The 11,006-nt window shown below is 39.7% G+C and overlaps 1 protein-coding gene across 1 annotated transcript in view; it reads left to right on the top strand.

The window, feature by feature from the left end:
• The window catches only part of PTPRN2 (protein tyrosine phosphatase, receptor type N2), a 1,174,657-nt gene that overhangs the window by 694,096 nt on the left and 469,555 nt on the right, over positions 1–11,006 (top strand). The window lies entirely within an intron of this gene.

The raw sequence follows: 11,006 nt of genomic DNA, 5'->3' as shown, positions 1-11,006 counted from the left end.
AAACAGCGAAATCAACATGAAACGGGCTTCGAAACAGCCTCAAAACGAAACGAGGGCAGTCGAAAAGCTTCAAGTTTTGAAGCAGCCAGCCAGGTGGTGGGAGACAGGGGAGAACAGGGCTGCGATTGCGCTGGGGAAGGGAATTCAGCCCGGCTCAGTTCCCCTCCCCAGCCTGATCCCAGTGCAGGGGAGGGGTGCTGAGCTGAGCTGAGTTCCCTTCCTCAGCTCAATCAAAACATCAAAACAGCATCAAAACAGCGAAACCATTTCAACGAACCAGAATGGGACAGTGTTTTTGAAATTAAACAAAACTCGAAACGAAACACTGTTTTATCGAAATGGATGTTGAACACAGCCCTATTAACTACCTCTCTCTACAAAATCAACAATAGGCCTTTCTGTGATGCTCATCACACATGTTTGCACATATTGGCCATTGTAACACAAAAGTAACTTTGCATCGTTACTACATTATCTCGTTATCTCTGTTATACAGATGGGGAACTGAGATTTAAGGCACATGTGAAAAAGGTTTCACTAATATGGGTGCTGGCTTTGAAATTCTGATTTTTATAAGCATGTGTAATTTTCTTAAAACTGTATACATTCAGATACATTTCTCAGTAATTTAATGTTAGAGTTGTGAATACCCAGCACTTCTGCACATCTGGACTGAGTTTTCTGATGTTGGGCACTGGGGAAAATGAGGAACACCACATCAGTGAGCATTTCAAGTGGCTTACCCACCCTGTGTCACATTGGAGCTCTGTGGCAAGGGTAGATAGAAGCCAGGTCTCCAGAGCAGCAGATACCTTAATCCTTTCTCTTCCTGCTGTCCACTCTCCCATTCGTTACGCTCCTTATAGTTTCTGTCACAAGTGAGGGAGGGAGAGACAACAGCCTCATTTGCTGTACAATCCTCATTCATTTCCAGAGCATTGTTGATACGTTACACAAGATCACGGTAGAAAAATAACAGTCTGTGGTCAGGTAATTAAAGGCTATCATAATCCGTATGAAGGGAAGTTTAATTCTAAATCGTCCAAAATTTAGAGTGCTTGACTTCACAATCTGAATGTTCCTTAAATGCTGTTTTTGGATTTATTTTCCTATTTTTTAAACAAACTGAAAAAGACAGAGATTCCCTATGAAATGATATTGACAGTCAGCGTGGGCCATGGGATTCAGTCCTCTACATCTACAGCATGGGCTATTCACTTGAACTCCTGAGATAAATGGTAGCCATAAGTGGCTATTAATTTTCATGTGGACCAGCCACTAGATTAAGAATGACACAAATCTGGCAGCAGAGGAACATGTAAACTCAGGTTCAGTTCAGGTTATGCAGTGGCACAGGTTGAAGACCCCTCTGTTCTTGGGCCCTTTACCTGCCACTGCACCCCTCTTCTTGTGCCTTCCCTACTTCTTGCACTTTTCCTTCCCTCCACCCTTTCATTCCTGCTCCCTCAACATTTATCATTTTAGACCCACCCATTTTGGAAGAGAAGCTTTCTCTCTTGTCAAAAACGCATAATCTGATTAACTGTTCACAAGAACTGCTGAAAAGTAGGAAGCAAAAAGAGTGGCCAGATACTACAAGTAGTGAGTAAATTTTAAGAACCTGAAAAGAACAGAACAGAAATGAATGGAACCAAGCTTAGCTTAATTGAAACTGCAGAGGGCATTTAGGAGAATCTATTTACTCAAATGGTACTTTGGCAAGGATACACTTGCGGAAGTGCTATAGGGCCTTTATTGGTCAACAAGTGATAAGTATCTTAATGTTGCAATTCACTGGGAAAGATTTTAAAGGTTTTCAGGGATGTCAGTTCAAGTAGTAACTCAGAGGAAAGTGTCCTATATATTGAATCAGCAGTACCTCTTTCTGAAGTCCCTAGGTACTTTAATACAGGTCTTGACCCTGCTTTGGTTGTGGGATTAGGTGAGACTATTTTGAGATGCTTCAGCTGCAAGCGCTGTATATTCCAGTGGGTTGAGTTTCCTTGTTAATTTTGTGTTCTGAAAATGCTTATGACTAGCTGATGAGTCAGAGCCAAATCTAGCTGCAATTTTCCACAGAGTTCTGTGAACAGTTTTTAATACTGCAATATAGTGTCTAAGAGTCCTTGAGGAGACAGGTCTGGGCATGGCTAAATGTATTAATTTACGGGAGAAATTTTGCTTAGTATTCTCACTTCACTTGTTAGTACGTTTTTCAGCTTCTGGTTTCTTGGTAGGAAGCCAGAATTGACTTGCCTATTACAGGATGTCCTGGAGGGCTGGTAATCTCTGTGCTTTTGGGAGGTGCAATGACTACTGAGTGAAGGGAAGTGGCTTCAGCAGAGGGATATTGTGGCAAGGAGTGTTGCTCTAATTTATCCTTCAACTCCTTTGGCCATCCTGAATCGGTTCTGTAGGGCATGTTCACTGAAAACAGCCTCCTGTTTATATTGCATTAGTCTTAATATATGACAAGTCACAAAAGAGTCTGGGGGTTGTTTTGGTTAGGGCAAGTTCCCATAAATTTACATGCTTCCTTAGACTTGTCTGAGTCTATTTTGCCAGTGCAGCCAGAGATCTCCTGGGAATTGCCTTTCTTATAAGGTTTACAGTAAATTTCTGAATTTTGCCATCAGTTTTTTTTTAAACAAAACTCCTCTTTGCTTCCAGGTTAAGGAATGATCGTGTTAGATAAATACTGGCTTTTGCTGTGCATTTCAGCATTTGTGCTTTTAATAGCAACCAAAACGAAGAAAAGCAGAAGCATATAAGGCAACAAAACTCCTTTAAACTGGCATAAGAACGCTCAAATTTTAGCTGAAGGTTTGGTTGAGTCTATATAAATCATTTTTATATAAAACCTTCAAGAGAAGTGAAGAGTTTGCGTAATGGGGGGCAAGTTCTGTCCTCAGCTCTATCAGAACAGTGACTTTAAGGCAGCCACATTGGGGTAAAAAAAATCATCAGTGGGTAGAACCAGGACGAAGGCTGTGCAGTACACAAATCCAACTCGAGCCCTATTTAGTAAATCACAATGTTTCATAGACCTTATTCTGTCTCTTGACTCAGAGGTGAATTTAACCTTGGATTAGAGGGCAGAAACTGGCTATGTGTGTTGTCAGCAGGGTTAATATGAGTCTGCATTACTGACAGTTAAGTTACTCTGGATTTATCCCACTAATATTAGACTCTGGCCAGAGAACTTCAGAAACAGAAATTAAATTCATCAGTGCCAAATAATAAATATTAATCCTATTTTTTTTCTCTTTCTGTCTTCCTGTGCCTGATATCCGTTTTATAGTTTTTCCTGCGTTACGTTAAATTCACCCCAGAGCCTGGTGTTTCCACAAACTTTACACTAGCTGGTCATGTTATTTTTATTTATAATGCCTGTAATAATTTTCATTGTATTAGTTTCTAGTCATGGGTTCTCTGGGGGGTTTAGTTAGTTTAGTCTGTCAGCATGTTCAAAACTATGGGGAGTGCACTGTCATGCAAAAGGTATATTGCTCAAGGCCAAATGCAAATGTTCTGGTTTGCATATACTCCCAAAGGTTTTAATTGCTGAAGCAAGGCCTAGCACTTAATAAACAAGCATTTGGGAAGCTCAGGCTGGGATACAGCCAGTTATTTTATCTTTAGTGAGCAACTTTTTGTCTCTCTTCGGCTTCATTCTCAAGCTTTTGAGTAGTGTCTTTGATTATCTTTGGCTTCCTCCCTACAACTGAATCATAAAAGAAAATTAGGGTCTTCACACAGTATCATGTGTTTTAACATGTTTATTTATGTCTAAATACTTTTATGTCCCTCAGAATAACTATGGACATTATGCCTTATCTTCTAAGAGATACAGAAGCAAATTGTTATCAGCACAAAAGTATTAGAGGCTTCAATAAAAGTCAGGGCTGCAGTGTGCCGCACTAGGCTCTGTATGGGCACAGCTAAAAGAAAATCCATCTTCCGAGGGCTTATTGTCTAAAGAGATAAAACAGATAGTGTATGGGAGACGTTATTCCATTTAAAGAGCTGGAAGTAGATGCAGATATTTAGCTACCTGCTCAAGTCAATATTTTGTCTTTGGCAGAACCAGGACTTGAACTCTTGTTGCTTGAGTCCCAGTTCAACATCTCACCCACACCATGGGACACATCTGAGCTAAAAGGGTGGAATCAGCATTAAGGAACAGCAACTGATGGAGAGGCAATATTATCTGCTGGTGACCATTCAGGAGTGTTACCAGATAGGTATTAAGAGTTAAAAGCTTCAGTCCAGGTGGTCGTGCTTAGAGATTCCCAACTTGCAAGTCTGTATTGTTGTTATGCACTATGGATACAAATTGTGAATACCAGGTATTTACTTTTTTTGCGTGATCAAAAGTTACAAATTGATTTCAACATTGCCTGGATATGGCATTCTGTTTACAGTACTGAAAATTTCCTACCAATTAAAGGCTAGCACAGTATTACATAGGGAACCAAGCCTAAATCCTGTGTTCCATTAGGTTTCTAATAAGGCATCATGTTTCTACAGCAAGTGACTGAAACAGATTTAAGATGGGTTTCCTGTTCCTTCATGTCCTGGCAGTACTCTGCTGTAGGGCGCACACAGTGTAATACTTGATATCAAAATATAATGGATGTGTTTCCTTGAAAAGGAAGCATTCAATTACAGCATATTCATTGGTTCTGATAAATATACAGTAAGTATGGCTGGTTACAATCAAGCAAAGTAGGGGAGATTTCAAATTAGATCTGTACAGAGACAGATGCAGCATATCAAAGGTATTTATGAAAAGTTTTTATTTTTAGTCAGTGTAACTCTGCTTGTTTGTGTGTATGTGTTTTAGAGATGACCTATAGCTTTTCCTGAAATTACATATTTCCTGTGCTTAAAGGACAGTGAGCAATTTATATATGTAGGGAGGTTTTTTATGTGTAGCTTTTTTGTGAGTAACCAAAGTAGTTGTCATGTTGGTGATGTAACATATATTATATCCTTGAGAAAAATTTCTTAGAAAACACACAAATAGTGTATTTTTGTTGCCATTTTCACTGATTAGACTGATTAAAAAAGAATTCCAAAATTCCAAAGTACTAAGCTTTGGTGAAAAAACAGATGCACTCAATTTTCTGCAACAGAAGCTGAAAGAAACCTTATACCTTATATTTTATAAATACAACTTTTATAAATGAAACAGAAGCTACTAGCCCAGCTCTGTTGCTATTTTTGGCAGTGTTTAGTGAAAGGGTGACGGCACTGACCTTTAGAGTGTTTGTTGAGTATGAGCAAAGTGCTTGATCCTTTCACTCCAGTGATGTAAAGCTGTCAAGAATATAACTTATGAGAATAGGTGCAAGTACAATAATAAATCTTTATAGATCTAGGGTTCTGTTCTCTCTTTTTTCAATACTCTGTGTGTTTGGCTTTTTTCCCCCTGCCATGTATCTGCTGACAGCAGAGTTTGTGTGTGCCTTGCATTGTAGTCTGCCAGAAGGGCATCCAAACAGTACCACAGTGCACTAATCTATGGCATGGAGCTAGATATATGTAAACTACAATATTATATTGGAATTTTAAATGCTGTTCTCAGAATATCAGAATTCCTCTTCCTGGTTCATAGAGGAACAGCATGAATTGTAATGACAGTGTAGCAGGTCAGAAAAGTTTCAGTTAAAAGACATCCTAAAATACTACACAGATGTTGATTTATACCTTATGATGATTCAGATCTGTTTTGTAGAAGTGATTAATAGTATAGGGGCTGGATCAGTCATTTAAATGACTCCCATGGATTTCAATGGATTTCAGATGAGACCAGTAATATATATAGTAGGATGTATACAGGTATGTATCTGAAGGCATATTGATTAAAAAATATATATCTCTAGAGAAGGATTTACTCTAAACACATGTATAAACAGCCCTGAATATATATGTGAGCATGTAACTTAAGCAGGTATCTACAAGGCAAAAGTAGTAGCTGAAAATACATGAGAGAGAGAGAGGTGGCATGGAGCAGATAGACCTGATCTTATTGAAGCTAGACAAAATATTTTAGCCATGCTGTGGGGATGGGTAATCCAAACTGCTGTAGCCTCTCCACTCCATAGGATTAGCAAAGTACAGAGGAGACAGTGTGCAATGAAAAGAATTATAAGGGTCAAACTGAGACATAAATGGGCAGCAAAGTTAAAAAAAAAAAAAAAAAGTTTGGGGTATGAAAGATCACATTATTAAAATCCACTTTGTATGTGACTAATAAGATAAGAAAAAGCTAAGATAAAAGGTACTATTCTTTCTCCAGTTCTCATCCATATTATAAGCATTTCACCTAAGTTTAGGTCAGGGTAGAAAGGAATAATTTTTGGGGAGCAAACCTGTGGAAGAAATATGGAAAGAACTGGTAATAACAGTATTTCATATATGTCATATGTCTTTCATCTTAAAGGCTCATAGAGATCCAGGAACTATCTGACACACCATTGAAATGTTGTACCTTTGGGGTGAAAAGGGCCAACTGTTATACAGCATGCTGCCAACAGTTCACAGCAGAAAGGAAAGCAAATCCTATATTCCTATTCCACAGCAGTGAGAATTTTGGTAGGCAGACGGTAATTACTCAAATTGGAATCTATCCATAACATTTGGGATAAGACCCAATACTTGTGTTCTCACTCTGTGATACTCTTGCAAAAAGCATCTTAAGATCTTTACTAGCCTTGAATGCTGAGCACCTGACTGTTAAGGACCTAATCCTCAGTTCATAAGGATGCACTTAGCCTCAGCATCTGGCTCTGAGTCTCATTTGAATTATTGCACTTCAGGTGGCAGTGTATTTGTTGGCACTGCTGTGGGACACTGATTGAATACTGACTTGCAGATAAGAGTGCCACCTTCTGAATCACTAAGATCACAACCTTGCGGCATTTTGGATTTTCCTTGGAAAAGATTTCCATTAATTATATCCAAGTGTTGGCCTAGTCTAACAGGATTCTGTGGCACCAAATCACATCTCAAATGGGCATGACGCAACAAAAAATAATCTATAAAGCAATGAAAAAATTCCTTTCAATTTGGTTTGCTATAATTACTGTAAATATCTTAATACAATGTGTAAGCTACCATCTACACTACCAAAATCTCTGCAATATCTTGCAAAATGTTGCTATCTAGTCAGTGTCTGCCTCTGAGATATTGTTCAAAAAAAGGTGGTGTCCCTAGTGAAGGAGAAAAATTAACAAGTAAAAAAAGAATAGAGCCATAAAGGTGGTAGTGACAGATCAGGAGGTGATTGAAGCTTAAACACGATACATATTCCTTTTCCACCAAGGGATTCTTATGGTGTAACAGTATTTTTCATCTCTAATCACTGGTGCTGCGTGTCAGTATCTCTTATTTCTCCCCCAGTTTGAGTGACACAGTGTGCTATGTCTAATGACAACTAGAACAAATTTCAGTAATGAGGTCACCTTGGGCCTGTATTACTGTCTGACTGCTGTTTTCCATAGAAATTATTTGTGAAAGCAGACCACATGCTCTGCATAACTTCCTCTTCTTTAGTGCGAGTGACGAAAGGAAGATATGCTAAAACTTGCAAGGTGCAGATGGTTTGCATTGATCTATTTCTGATTTTGAGTTGTAAATTGATATGTAATGAGAAAGCTGCCACTTTGGTTCCTAGGAAGAAAAGTTTATGGTTTTGGTTGAATTGTTTAACTTTTTTCTTTATAAAAGTAAAAACATGCAGACCCCAATGGAAGGCGGGCAAACTTTTGCCAAGATGAGTAAGTATTTGAAGGTTGAGCCCAAATGAAGAACTATGAGTTAGATTTTAACTTTTCCTGCTGCTCAAGTTGAATTGGTGTTTCAGAGAATGGTATGGTGAATAACCCTGAGAGGAGGAACTACAAAGAGAATCAAGTCTGAACTTCTGTAATTCTTGTAAAATGTCCCTGCTTGGTACCATAGAACCTGAAACGGCAAAAGAGAAGTATTTCTCCTCCACATGTGTCATAGAGCAGTGTTTCTCATCCTTTGAAGTAGCAAGTAGCCCCTAACTTCTGAAAATGTTAATAAGTACCCCAACACTCAGTTTTCCAGGGGGTTTTATATTTACAGACTAATATGTGCCATATATTGGAAGAAGGGCTGTGTATATAAGGCTGTGATATGACAGATGTCTGATCTGGTGTGGGTAGGGTTGCCACCTCTTACATCAGGGGTGCACAACTTAAGTATGTACCTGGGCTAGAGGTGATGTTGGCCAAAACTAAGAGGGATGAACCACAAAGTGTGGCACACCACGTTTTTTGCCATAGTTTTGAGAAGAGCAAGGGGTCAGAGAGAGAAGGAAAAGGGGGTGGGGAGAGAGAGGGTGGGTCTCGGTCTGCCCCTCTCCCTCCCCCCAACCCAGGCAGGATAAAGAAAGAAACTTAGCTGCCTGTGGCTGGGTTGGTGGGGAGTGCACAGGCATCAGTGTGCCCACCCTCCCCTTCCTGCAGCAGCTTGTGGCCAGCTTGGCGGGGGGAGGGGCAGACGAGGGGCCAGATGCGAACCCAGCAGCGGCAGAGGGAGCAGCAGCACCCCCTTGTTACCGGGGTTTTTGGTGTCCGCATACCCCCTGCCTGTGTCTCGCATACCCCCAGGGGTACGTGTACCACAGGTTGAGAAACTGTCACAGAGAGGCCACAGCTCACAATATCTGCTCAGCACTCTAGGTAGAGAACCAAATTTTGCTTCAGTTATTCCAGGGTACATTCACAGCAATTGCAGTAGTATCCTGTCATTATTTTCCTCTCTCTCATAGCAATATAAGTCAGAAAATTTGGATCTCAGACTGATCTAATTTATGCTAATGTTGTATTGATTTTAAAGGCATTATTCTTGTTTTATACTGGTGGTCGAAATCAGAATTGGGGAAAATAGGTATACAGCCTCTTTCATCCTGTAAACATGTAATGACTAACTTTGGTTATGCATATAATCCAAGAACATGGCTGCTTATATAGACTATTTACATAAACAGATACACTCATCTGAAAGTGCTTGCAAAATTAGGCCCTGAAAAGCTTCCACTGGTATAGTCATTATATACACCAGTGTAAGAAACGTTTACCATATCTACCCAAATCTACAATGACTTTGAATTTAAGAGGACCCCCCACAATTAGATTCCATGCATGGAAAATTATAAATTTATTATAATTTTCCATGCATAACATCTAATTATTGGAGGGTTGTTGTAAATTTGTCCCCTTCACCACTGCGTGGTGACATGGGATGTAAGCAGCAGGGGATGCTGTGACAGAGGGCAGACAGCCATGTGTCTGCCTTCCTGGTCACTTGACTACCCCTCTCCCCCTTGCCCCACCATCTGCCCCTCAACATCACTGTGTACCCTGTGCAGCAGCTCCAGCTCTAGCTTCAGTCAGACAGCAACGGCAGTGACAAGTCTGGTCCCAGCCCCAGCTGCTGCATGGTTTTCCCTGTACTGCACTGCCCCGAGCTGCATTATGCTGTCTCCACCACACTCCCCTTTTCCCACACCCCATACTCTCTCCCATACTCTTCACTTCCCCCTGCACTCCATTCTTTGGTAGAAACTCAGTTCATATGAACTACCTTCTTGAAAACCACTTTTTCTAGAATATTACGGGGTATGATTTGTGTTCAACATGGGATACATTTTTATTCTCTTTCTCTTGGGACATACTGATATCTTATGTAGTTGCTAGTTCCTTCCCATGTTCCTCTGAAAATCACAGGTTTAGTGGTAAATAGCAAGCACCTTTGCAACTTCCATGTCTGATTAATAGTTACAATTGGATACTGGTGAAGCAGCACACTCTGTAGAAGAGTCCCCACCAGAAAACCAGCCATTTATTTTGAACATATGCTCTGCTTCTCATGCATTGCCAGATCACTGTTTTGTTTTAAAGAGGCTCGTTATATATTCATGAAGCTCCAAATTCACACTAAACTATACATAAAGATGATCACTAGACCAAGAATCAAATAACAACTAAATCAATGCATTGATCAGAAAGAACACTTCTAAATTAGCTCAATTAAGATCCTTTTTTAGCGCACATACTTGCTTAAACTAGTAGAAAACTAACTTTTACTTGTTAGTGCTAGACTTTAGGATCTGTAATATCTTCCTGTAAAAGGTTAGCCCTGTGCTGATACTTGATTCTGCCACCTATTTAAGAGGCTTAGACTTCAGTGGGTGCATCTACATGTCCATTAATTCGCTTTTCCTAATGTGCATTAAATTTAGTACCTCTGTTGTGAGGCACTAAATAAATGTGCATTAGGCTGCCCTAATGCACTGTATTGAAAGCACATGTTTTTTAAGTGACACTTTATGTGCAGTAGCCTATTTTACTGTGCACTGGCGTGACCACACTTTTTTTATGTGATGCTTTAATACTCAGTAAAATAGGCTACTGCACATTAAAGCACCTACTGAGACCAACTCACTAATGCTTTTTGCACTAGCATAACTCGAGAATATAGTAAACCTATGGAGGCCATTTTATTGAAATCAATGGAGTTAGAGCACCATAAGATGTGATGTGATGAGACGATGTCATAACACGTATTCTGATAGGAAAATCAGGTCTGCTTGTTATTAAGAGCTCTATTGGTTTGAAGGTTTCAGCTATATTAGTGTTTTAAAAATATTAATCAGGAAATTTAAAAACCCCTTCTTGCTTACGCCATCATTGTCACTAAAACCCCCTATTTTATTACTTTATAAATCTCAAATATTACATAGATTGCTATTTAGCCATGTCTATTTCAGTCATGCAGTTGGTTCAAGAAAATATATCACCCACAAGAATTCTTGCCTATTCTATATATATAAAGGGCTTAGTCCATCTGTCTGTGTTTCTGTCTGTTTGCCCATAATGCTCTTGGGGGGGCGTGGCTCCCAGTGGGGTGTGGCTCCAGCCAGTGCTGTGCATGGGGTGAATTGCCTATCAACAATGATGGCAGGGATG

The sequence above is a fragment of the Gavialis gangeticus genome, unplaced genomic scaffold (genome assembly GCF_001723915.1).
Source record: "Gavialis gangeticus isolate Ggan-Ray unplaced genomic scaffold, GavGan_comp1, whole genome shotgun sequence".
Taxonomy (NCBI): Eukaryota; Metazoa; Chordata; order Crocodylia; family Gavialidae; genus Gavialis; species Gavialis gangeticus.
This window is presented reverse-complemented; position numbering and strand designations above follow the sequence as displayed.